We start from the raw sequence: 12,100 nt of genomic DNA on the forward strand, positions 1-12,100 counted from the left end.
GCCAACCAGGTGATATGCTACAAGTGTGGAGAACCAGGGCATTATTCCCGTGAGTGTCCTCAGAATGTGGGTGCCAAGCAACCCGGAAAGTCCGTCGGGCAGGCCAAGTCGGGCAAAGCTTATTATGTGAAGCCAACTCCTGCACGTGGCCGTGTGAACTATGTGTCAGCAGAAGAAGCTGCAGAGGATCCCGACGTCATGCTGGGTACGCTTCTTGTTAATCATCACCCAGCGTCTGTTCTCTTTGACACTGGGTCTTCTCATTCCTTCATTTCGGAAAGTTATGCACAATTGCATAACATGTCATTTTGTGATATGCCAATCCCATTGGTTGTCCAAACCCCTGGTAGTAAATGGCAAACCTCTAGGATAACCTATGACAATGAAATTCTAGTAGACAGGCTAGTTTTTCTAGCCTCATTGATAGTACTGAAATCTTCAGATATTAATATCATCTTGGGCATGGACTGGATGTCAGCTCACTATGCCAAGATTGATACTCATTCTAGAAATGTCCAACTTACCCATCCCTCGGGTGAGATAGTAAATATCTCTACTCGAGTTGCCAAATGCCAACTCTATTCCCTAAATGCCAACCCTCTTCCGGAACTTGAAGACATTCCGGTAGTCCGTGACTTCCCGGATGTTTTTCCAGAGGAACTGCCAGGAATTCCACCTGACAGAGATGTAGAGTTTGTGATAGATCTTGTTCCGGGAACTGTCCCAATAGCCAGAAGACCTTATAAGATGGCAACCCTAGAGCTAGCCGAACTTAAGAAGCAATTAGATGAGGTCTTGAACAAAGGTTTCATTCGTCCTAGCTCTTCTCCTTGGGCTTGTCCCGTCCTCTTCGTCAAGAAGAAAGACGGAACGGATCGGATGGTTGTAGATTACCGACGAGTTAACCTGGTCACCATAAAGAACAAGTATCCGCGCCCCAGGATCAACGATCTGTACGATCAGCTCGCTGGATCCTCAGTCTTCTCTAAAATGGATTTGAGGTTGGGATACCATCAAATCAAGATTAAGAACGGGGACATTCCAAAAACGGCCTTTGTTACTCGTTATGGCCAATATGAGTACACCGTTATGTCCTTCGGTTTAACCAATGCCCCAGCCACCTTCTCTCGACTGATGAATTCAATCTTTATGGAGTATTTGGATAAATTCGTCGTAGTATACCTCGATGATATTCTCATCTACTCAAAGAATGAACAAGAACATGCCGAGCATCTAAGGCTGGTATTGATGAAACTTCGAGAGCATCGCCTTTATGCCAAATTTTCAAAATGTGAATTCTAGTTACCAGAAGTGACCTATCTAGGCCACGTAATCTCTGGTAAGGGTATTGCTGTCAATCCCGAGAGAGTTCAAGCTGTCCTTGATTGGACTCAACCTGAATCGGTTAAGCAAGTTAGGAGTTTTCTTGGTCTAGTGAGCTATTGTCGCCGCTTCGTCGAGAATTTCTCCAAGGTTGCAAAGCCTCTAACTGAACTCCTCAAGAAGGATAAAAAGTTCGAGTGGACACCACAGTGTGAGCATAGTTTTCAGGAACTGACAAGACGCCTGACTTTCGCACCTGTGTTGCTACCACCAGATTTTTCTAAGGACTTTGTTATCTATTGCGACGCCTCGCGACAAGGATTAGGTTGCATTCTCATGCAAGATCGTCATGTGATCGCATACACATCTCGACAGTTGCGTCCACATGAGGATAATTATCCCATACATGACCTTGAGCTTGCAGCTGTGGTCCATGCACTAAAAACCTGGCGACATTACCTTTTGGGTAATCGTTTTGAAATATTCACTGATCACCAAAGTCTGAAATATATCTTCACCCAGCCGGATTTGAATCTCAGGCAAATACGGTGGGTTGAGTTGATCTCGGATTACGACTTAGGGATAACTTACACCCCGGGGAAGGCCAATGTTATGGCCGATGCACTAAGTCGTAAATCTTATTGTAACAACTGATGCTACAACAAGGTCAACCACATCTCCATGAGGACTTTCGGAAGTTGAATCTTCATATTGTTCCTCAAGGATTCCTTTCTACCCTCGTGGCGAAGCCTACTCTTAAGGATCAAATTATAGCTGGCCAAAAGCCTGACAAGGGTATATCACGGATCAAGGAGAATATTTTTAGCGGAAACGCTAAAGAATTTTCCATGAATGATCAAGGTGTTGTGTTCTTCCAGAATCGTTTAGTGGTTCCGAAGAACCCACATCTAAGGCAGTTAATCCTTAAGGAGGCTCATGATTCTCCTCTCACCATTCATCTCGGTAGTACTAAGATGTAACAGGACCTACGCCAAAGGTTCTGGTGGACTAGGATGAAGAGAGAAATTGCTGAGTTCGTTGCTAACTGCGACGTTTGTCGTCGAGTTAAGGCAGAACATCAAAGGCCTGCTGGCACCCTTCAGCCTCTAGCTATTCCTGAATGGAAATGGGATAAAGTTAGGATGGATTTCATTACCGGATTTCCCAAGACCAAGAAAGGAAATAATGCTATCTTTGTGGTCATTGACCGTCTTTCCAAAGTGGCACATTTTCTTCCTGTTCGTGAGAGTATAACAGCTAGCCAGCTAGCAGAGTTATATATCTCTCGAATAGTGTCTCTTCATGGTGTTCCCCTGGAAATTAACTCGGACCGTGGAAGTATCTTTACTTCTCACTTCTGGGAAAGTTTTCAGAATGCCATGGGGACTCACTTATCTTTTAGCACTGCTTTCCATCCTCAATCAAGTGGTCAAGTAGAAAGAGTGAATCAAATCCTAGAAGATATGCTCCGCGCTTGCGTTATTTCGTTCGGTATGAATTGGGAGAAGTGCCTTCCATTCGCCGAATTCGCTTATAAGAATAGTTATCAATCAAGCTTGGGCAAAGCCCCTTTTGAAGTTCTCTATGGACGAAGATGTCGAACCCCTCTTAATTGGTCAGAAACCGGAGAGAGGCAACTCTTTGGCCCGGACATGATCCAGGATGCAGAAGAGCAGGTTCGCATTATTCGTGAAAATTTGAAAACAGCCCAGTCTCGTCAAAAGAGCCAATATGATCGTCATCATAAGGTTGTGACCTTTGAAGTTGACGAGAAGGCTTACCTTCGGGTTACACCTTTGAAGGGTACCCATCGATTCAGTATCAAGGGCAAATTGGCTCCTCGTTACATTGGTCCTTTTCGCATTCTTGCCAAAGGAGGAGAAGTTGCCTACCAGTTGGAACTTCCTCCGCATCTTTCCAAGGTTCATGATGTTTTCCACGTCTCGCAACTCAGGCGTTGCTTCTCGGATCCTATCCGTGAAGTGGACCACGAAACGCTTGATCTCCAAGATAACCTTTCATACCGAGAATACCCCGTGCGTATTCTTGATCAAGCTGAGCGTACCACTCGACGTCGAAACCTCAAGTTTCTTAAAGTTCAATGGTCAAATCATTCTGAAAAGGAGGCAACTTGGGAAAGAGAGGATCGTCTCCGACTTGAGTATCCTGCGTTATTCCCGACGACTTCTAAATCTCGGGACGAGATTCTTTTGAGTGGGGGTGAGTTGTCACATCCCTAACCCTTAAGCAAGATAACATTGTGCTCATGTCTTCTTTGCATTTGCATCTAAGAAGTTTCAACAAGAACAACAAAGTGGCAAAGGAAAAACTCAAAACCCTAGCCACCATTTCAATTAAAGGAAATCTCAAACTAGTTCAAAATCAATGAACCCAAAATGGCCTCAAGAAATGTTCAAACTTTCTGATAAATCATGAAAGTAAATGAGCATTGGAGAAAACTATTTTCTTCACACTTTAAGCTTTTTGAATAAATGAAAAAGGCTACTGGTTTCAAGTTTTAAATTTGAAATCAGAAACTATAAATTTCCAAAAAAGTTGAAAACCTTGGAAATGGTTGGGGATATTATAACAAATATTTCAGGAGGTCTAAAATAGTTTTTACTTATTGTTTTGGAGCTGAATTAATTAGAAAAACAATAATTAGCAAAACAGAAAAACAAAAACAGAAAAAAATGGAAAAAACCTTACCTGTCGCCTAAGCCTGGCCCGGCCCATCCCTGGCTCGTCCCCTCCCTCGCGCCAGTAGGCAGCAGGAGGTAGCCGCCGCCCCCTCCGGTGCGGCCACGCACCTGCGTGCCTGCCTGGCCGCCGCCTCGCGCTGGCGACGACGGGGATAAGCTCCCCAGGGCCTCCCCTATCCATTCCCCGCCTCGGTTCTCTTCCTCCTCCCGGATCTCCTCCTCCTCCTTCTGCCGCCATTAGAGCCGAGCTCGAGCTCGAGCTGCCCGTGCCCCTAGCCATAGGATTCCCTCCCAGAGCACGCCATTAGCTCCGCCTCGTCGCCCTGGTCATCTCTGCAGAAGCCGAAGCTTCCTCGAGCCCTGCAACGCCCGCAACGCCGTCGTCTTCCACCTCCGGCCGCCGGAACTCTCCCGTCGATTCGTCGCCCCCAGGCCTTCCCCGAGCCGTCTAAGCTCTGCTCTGCACTCCCCGTGAGCATGCGGTCGTTTCCCCTAAGCTTTCCCCGTCGATCCCCTCCTCTAGCTCTAGTTTCACCGGAGCCCGATGAGGACCGCCGCTGCCGCTCGTCGCCGGTAGCCCTCCGATGATTAGCTCGTCCTTCCGAGGGCACCAGCAGCTCCAGGTCGACGCGTAGATGCTGTAGCAGCTAAGAACCGAGCGTAGATCCCTCTAATTCAAAGACCCCGATGACGCCCGAGCCTTCGCCGCTGCCAAGCTCGTCGCCGGCGTCATCTCCGGCCAGATCAGCCCCGACTAAGTGCAGAAATGAAGCTGCGGGAGACATGCCGTTCCTCTGGTGCTCTCCGCGCAGCATTTGGTCCCCTGTGCGCCGTTTCCGAGCCCCTCCGCCGTGCTGGTGGTCGCTGGAGGCTCCCCGTCGGCGAGGACGACCTCGCCGCCGGTGGATGTCGACGTGGCAAAGCTAACCCAGCAGCTCAGCACCTAATCACTCGCTGACAAGTGGGCCCAAGGCCAAGTCAAACCTCAGTTAGGGCTGGTCAGCGCGAGATTAATCCCAGAGAGGCTGACCAGTGGGGCCCCCCTGTCAGGTTTGACCTGAACAGGTCGGCTGACCTGCTGACGTCAGTCTGATGCAATAAATAGAATTTCCAGTATAAAACTAATTCAGGAAATTGCTAAAAATTGTAAAAATCATAGAAATTAATCTGTAACTCCAATGAAAATAATTTATATATGAAAAAGTATCAGAAAATTCAAGGATTCTGATTATGCTATTTTCAACCATGTTTAAAAAAGTTACAGAACCCTAAATTGTGGAATAAGGAATAATTCAATTCTTATAATCACTTTTTAAATGGAATTTGCAAAAATATTCAAATTTCATTATATATACAATGTTCACCACTGTCCTAATTACAAATCAGTACCACAACATGACATTTCATGCATGTTAACATCAAGTTGATATGAGCATCAGGTCGAATCAATTAAACCGGATCCGAGAATACCCCGTTTGAATTGCTATTCGAATGTGATTCAAATCAACTCTAAACCTAATACATGTTGAAAATAATAACTTATCACCTTGCATTCTCATGCCGTGCTCATGCATCATTTTGAGTGCATATGATTGTTATTGAATGTTGTCATTCATTTCGGTAGGCTCCGCACCCCCGGATTCCAACGAATATCCGTCTGACGGATATCGTTCCTCCTCTGAGCAACAAGGCAAGCAACCCTTTTGATCATCCCGATAATTCCCATGTTCTTGCTCCTGCACCTATTTATTGCATTTAAGATCAAATGCTTCAACTGCTTTTGCCACGATAGTTGAACCCACTTCCTTTGCATGACTTAACCTTGTCACAGTAAATAGCCAAACCTTGCAACCTAGCATACCTGGTAGTTGTTTGAGCTATGATGTGCCTTATCCTGCTATGCATGCTATGCTTAGAGTTGTGTATGGTCTGTCATCTGGGAGATGAACAGAAATATGGAATGTGTTCGGTAGGCAAAGGTTGTGTGTTGAACTTGAGCTGGTAAAGGTACCGGTGAAAGGCTGTGTAGGAGTACATGGCGGGTTGTTTCATTGGAACCGTCCTTAGGAACTGAGTTCCGTGTATGTATTCCAAGACTAGATACTACCACATGCTGGGCCCTGAAATATGACCCCGCTCGGCCTATTAATCGCGTAGTACCCGGTCCAGGAGTTGCAAGTAGTTTCTGGTGTTTATAGTAATGCTGGAGGCCGTGCATGGTGCAGACCTGAGAGGTGGGCCGTGATGCGGTAGGCAGTGGCACGGTGTACCAAGTGGCACCCGGATGGTGGGCTTGGGAACCCTGCGCACATCGTTTGAGGCCGTGGCAGAAACCTCGACCGGACTTCCGTACGGGTTACTCTCAGATAGGCGATAAACCTGGACTAGGTACTAGTGTGGTTAACGGTCGTGGCCGACTCCCTCGCTGGGCTTCCGCTTGAAGGTTGCCGAGGTGCATGACGTGCACATAGCGATAAGTGGCGAGAGAGTGTGTGACGAAGTACACCCCTGCAGGGTTATGATCTATTCGAATAGCCGCGTCCGCGGATATGGACTACTTGGAGACATATGTTGTTCATAGATAACTTCAATGGCTACTCATAAAATTGTCAAGATAAGCGTGAGTGTCGTGGACGGCATTTCCGTATGGACACGGAATGATTCCACGATAGTGTATTGTTGTGGTGTTAGTGGACTCGTGTGCGAGAAATCAAGTTGTCAAAACTAATTTCAAAATGCAAGTTGTCTAGCCACGAGTCAAATGCTGGCTTCCCGCATGAAACCCCACAATACCTTTTGATACCTTGCATGAGTAGTTAGTTCTCCTAAAGTCTTGCTGAGTACCTTCGTACTCATGTTTGCTTAATAAATGTTGCAGAGGTTGCTAATGACCCTAATGGAGGGTTCTTCGTAGACATCGACGACTACGAGTAGCTGGTGTCCCAGCTACGATCTGGCCCTACGTCGGCTCTGTAGTATAGCCAGGCCATGTGCCTTCTAGTTGCACTGTCTGTTCCCAGACAGTTTATAACTCTTCCACTGGCTTGTATTGTATGACTGCTATTATGGGTCGTGAGACCCTTAATGTGTAATATTATGTGTGTGGCTCTTCCGAGCCTCTTAAATAAAGGTTGTATGTTTATGGTTATGTTGTGATGCCATCGATGTATCTATACATATCGGTATGTCATGCGTACGTGTGTCGTACTTGATATGTATGGGGTTCGATTACCTAGTCGTGAACTTTAGTAGCACTCCTTACAAGGAAATGCCCCTTTGTGATCCAACGAGCCTTGGTAGTTCGCTACTGCTACGGACACATTGGTTGACCGGCATGTGTCCTTCTTAGCTGTTGTGTCTGTCCCCTTTCGGGAAATGTCACGCGATGTAATGGAATCCTTGTAGCTTGCTACGACTCGTCTACATTCGCTGATGACCGACACCTGCTTTGTTGGGTCATGTATGCCTGTCCTTGTGCGGTACTGCCACTTTGGTTTATGACTAGACATGTCGATCCGGGTTCTTTGACATTGGATTGCTAGCGACACTATCACATACGCGAGTCAAAAGACGCAAACGGTCCCGGCTAAGGTAAGGCTGTAGCCGTGGAGTTCACCGTGCGTGAGACCACAAAGGGGCGATGTGTTACAGGCTGGATTCCTATGGCTTAGGATCGGGGTCCCGACAGCAAGCTTCCCGTGAAGTGAATGTAATCTGCAAAGTGACAAATAAGAAAGTTAGAAGAATAATACTAGATGAAGAAGTATATATAAGTTATTTTGGAGACAAATTATCTAAGTATAGGCCATTTAATAGCTAAATTAGGTGGAATAGGTCATCTTGGAGCTACATAGCCTTATTATGTCATTTAGGATAGAACTTAGCTAAGTATAGGTCATTCTAGAGCTAACTTGGATAAAAATATGTCATTTTGTAGCCAACTTTGATTATTAATCCATTTTGACCTTATTATGTCATTTTGGAGCTAAATTAGTCATTTTAATGAGCTAACCAAGGTTCTTATGATGTTTTTACCTAACTATGCTAATTATGTCATTTTCGAGGATAATTAGCTAAGTATGTCTATGTTGGGGAAAATAACCTACATAGAAGAAGAAAGAGAAAAAGCAAGAAGAGAAGAAGGAAGAAGAGAAGAAGAAGGAGAAGAAAAAGAAGAAGAAGAAGAAGGAGGAGGAGGAGAAGGAGGAGGAGAAGGAGAAGAAGAAGAAAATAAGAAGGACAAGAAGAAGGAAAAGAAGGAGGAGAACTCCTTCTCCTTCTTCTTCCTCCTTCTCCTTCTTCTACTTCTCTTCTTGTTCTTCTTCCTTCCTTTCATTTTTCCTCTTTCTTCTCCTCTTGTCCCCTTCTTCGGGCTAAATTAGCTAAGAATGCCTTTTTGGAGCTAATTATGTCATTTCTAGGATAATTATCTAAGTATAGGTCATGTTTTATTAAATAGACCATTTTGGACCTAACTAAGCTAATTATGTCATTTAGGTGGAAGCCTAGCTAACTATAGGTAGTTTCGGAGTTAACTTGGGTAAAATAGGTCATTCCGGAGCAAACTATGCTTATTAAGCCAATTTGGATCTAGCTAGGCTAATTATAGGCCATTTAATACCTAAGTTAGGGGGAATAGGTCATCTTGCAGCTACGTAAGCCTTATTATGTCATTTAGGAGAGAACTTAGCTAACTATAGGTCATTTTTTATTAAATAGGTCATTTTGGAGCTAACTAAGCTAATTATGTCATTTTGTAGGATAATTAGCTAATTTAGTCTTTCTTGGATGAGTCTAAGCTATGTAGAAGAAGAGAAAGAGAAGAAGAAGTAAAAGAACGAGGAGGAGGAGGAGGAGAAGGAGAAGGAAGAGGAGGAGAAGAAGAAAAGATGAAGGAGAAGGAGAAGGAGAAGGAGGAAGAAGGAGGTAGAAGAAGGAGAAGGAGGAGCTCTTTCTCCTTCTTCTCCTCCTTCTTCTCCTTCTTATTATCCTCCTCCTTCTCTTATTCTTCTTCTGTTCTTCTTCTTCTTCCTTCCTTCCATTTTCCTCTTTCTTCTCCTCTCGTCCCCTTCTTCGGGCTAAATTAGCTAAGAATGCCTTTTTGGATCTAATTATGTCATTTCAAGGATAATTAGCTAAGTATAGGTCATGTTTTATGAAATAGACCATTTTGGAGCTAACTAAGCTAATTATGTCATTTAGGTGGAATCCTAGCTAACTATAGGTAGTTTTGGAGCTAACTTGGGTAAAATAGGTCATTCCGGAGAAAACTATGCTTATTAAGCCATTTTGGATCTAGCTAGGCTAATTATAGGCCATTTAATACCTAAGTTAGGGGGAATAGGTCATCTTGCAGCTACGTCAGCCTTATTATGTCATTTAGAAGAGAACTTAGCTAACTATAGGTCATTTTTTATTAAATAGGTCATTTTGGAGCTAACTAAGCTAATTATGTCATTTTGTAGGATAATTAGCCAATTTAGTATTTCTTGGATGAGTCTAAGCTACATAGAAGAAGAGAAAGAGAAGAAGAAGTAAAAGTAGAAGGAGGAGGAAGAGGAGGAGGAGGAGGAGAAGGAGAAGGAAGAGGAGAAGAAGAAGAAAATAAGAAGGAGAAGGAGAAGGAGGAAGAAGAAGGAGAAGGAGGAGCTCCGTCTCCTTCTTCTCCTCCTTCTTCTCCTTCTTCTTATCCTCCTCCTTCTATTCTTCTTCTTCTCTTCTTCTGCTTCTTCCTTCCTTTCATTTTTCCACTTTCTTCTCCTCTTGTCCCCTTCTTCGGGCTAAATTAGCTAAGAATGCCTTTTGGAGCTAATTATGCCATTTCGAGGATAATTAGCTAAGTATAGGTCATGTTTTATTAAATAGACCATTTTGGAGCTAACTAAGCTAATTATGTCATTTAGGTGGAAGCCTAGCTAACTATAGGTCATTTCGGAGCTAACTTGGGTAAAATAGGTCATTCCGGAGCAAACTATGCTTATTAAGCCATTTTGGATCTAGCTAGGCTAATTATAGGCCATTTAATACCTAAGTTAGGGGGAATAGGTGATCTTGCAGCTACGTAAGCCTTATTATGTCATTTAGGAGAGAACTTAGCTAACTATAGGTCATTTTTTATTAAATAGGTCATTTTGGAGCTAACTAAGCTAATTATGTCATTTTGTAGGATAATTAGCCAATTTAGCCATTTTGGAGCTAACTAAGCTAATTATGTCATTTAGATGGAAGTCTAGCTAATTTTTATTAAAACACTAAAAATAACATACCATTATCGTCATCACGACGGTGAAGCACGGTGGCTCTGGCTTGTTTCATCTGGAGAAGGCTGCCCTGGAGAAGGCTCCACTGTAGAAGGATCGTGCGATGCGTTTCGGGAGATATTCTGCACCAAACGTCGTTTGCAATGGGTCGTTAGCATGAGGACACTCTTAAGATTACTGCAATGAAATGAAACTCACCGTCCCCGCCACGTTAATAACTGGCATCGGCGGAGGGATTTGGCCGCTCTTCTCGCACATAGACTGTACATTTGGTTTCGACAAGTAAAACTTTTTATTTATTAATGAAACGGACATTCAAATGCAAGATTTGAAATAACGTGAAGAATAAACTTACCACGAAGAGCTCGTATATGGCCCTGTTAGACGCATCATTCCGCGCCCTCTCCGCCTCCAGCAATGCAGTCGTCCTCTCCTCCAGTTCCTAATCTTCTTATCCTTCTCCGCCATAGCCGCATGCATTGCCTCTCTCTCTCTTTCTGAATAGCAGTGTGCAACACAACTCATTGTTAGCAATGTTATCATATTGGTTCCAATGCACAACATAACGCGGAAAGATAGTTGAGTCCATTAAACTAACCTCGATGGCGAGCTCGACTGGCCGTGGACGACATGTTATCTCCGGACAGGAGCTCGTTTGGCGTGCCTTTATCTGCCGGAGAGTGCTAGGACAACGTACAAGGCCGTCTCCAATGGCGATCGAGCCATAGGGCCTCCCGTTGCCAGCTATCATCACCAGCTCTGGATCAATAGGCCCCTCGCTCCGGTTAAAGTCCTCCCCTTTCCTCGCCTTCCCGTGATCTCTGTACTTCACGAGCTTGTGGTGGGAGGAGATGTTGGTGAAGTTTTCTAGATAATCGAGGTCAGACTCAGAGAATGCCTTGACCTTCTTGTACGAGGCAGTATGGGCCATCGCATACAGGTCGTACATCTGTGGCACCTCCGTCTTATTGTGACGCGCCTACAAGAGAGAGAGAGGAAAATTGTATTAGTAAAGGGCTGAAGATAGCATTAAGAATGAATTGCATGAGGCATGAAGCAAACCACATACCCAGTTCTCGCCAAATTGGATTAAGTTGACGCTCGCTTGATGGTGTGGCACACCAACCATTTTGCCACGCCTCTCCTTGGCGTTGTTGTGGCTGGCCTCCCACGTTTCAGATCACCACTGATCCATACTTCGGCTCAGCGGCGGAGACAACCTTCTCCGTGCCCCTTGCCTTACCCTTTTGCTTAGACCAAGCCTTCTTGAACTTTGGCGAGTTCTGCACAATCAACACTTGACGCGTGCCTTTCTTAATATCCTGCTCTGCCAGCTTGAGCATCCCATGCAATTCAGTGAGCTTCTTATCCATGCCATGCATATGATAGTTCGAGATGAACGTCCCATAGCTAGCGGGAAGACAAACTAGAAGTGCATCAGTAGCCAGCTCATCCAAGAGCGGTTAGCTCAAACAATCCAAAGCCTGCACATATCGGATCATCTTGATCACATGCGGTCTTAGTGGATCACCTTCCTTCATCTTACAGTCCATCAAGGATCGTGAGACATTGAAGCTTTCTGTCCTAGCCTGCACCGGAAACATGCTCTTGAGACTCTCGATCATACTGAAAGCCGCAATGTCTTCGAAATGTCATTGCAAATCGGGATCCATACAAGCTAACATGAGGTAGCTGATCTCATTCGATTCATCAACGAGTTTATGGTAGGCATTCTTGGTTGTGGCATTAGCATTAACGACAGGTACCTCTGGAAGTGGATCCTCTAGAACATGTTCCTTTTTATCGTGCTTGAGA

This window comes from Hordeum vulgare, chromosome 3H (genome assembly GCF_904849725.1).
Source record: "Hordeum vulgare subsp. vulgare chromosome 3H, MorexV3_pseudomolecules_assembly, whole genome shotgun sequence".
In the NCBI taxonomy this organism is placed as follows: domain Eukaryota; kingdom Viridiplantae; phylum Streptophyta; class Magnoliopsida; order Poales; family Poaceae; genus Hordeum; species Hordeum vulgare.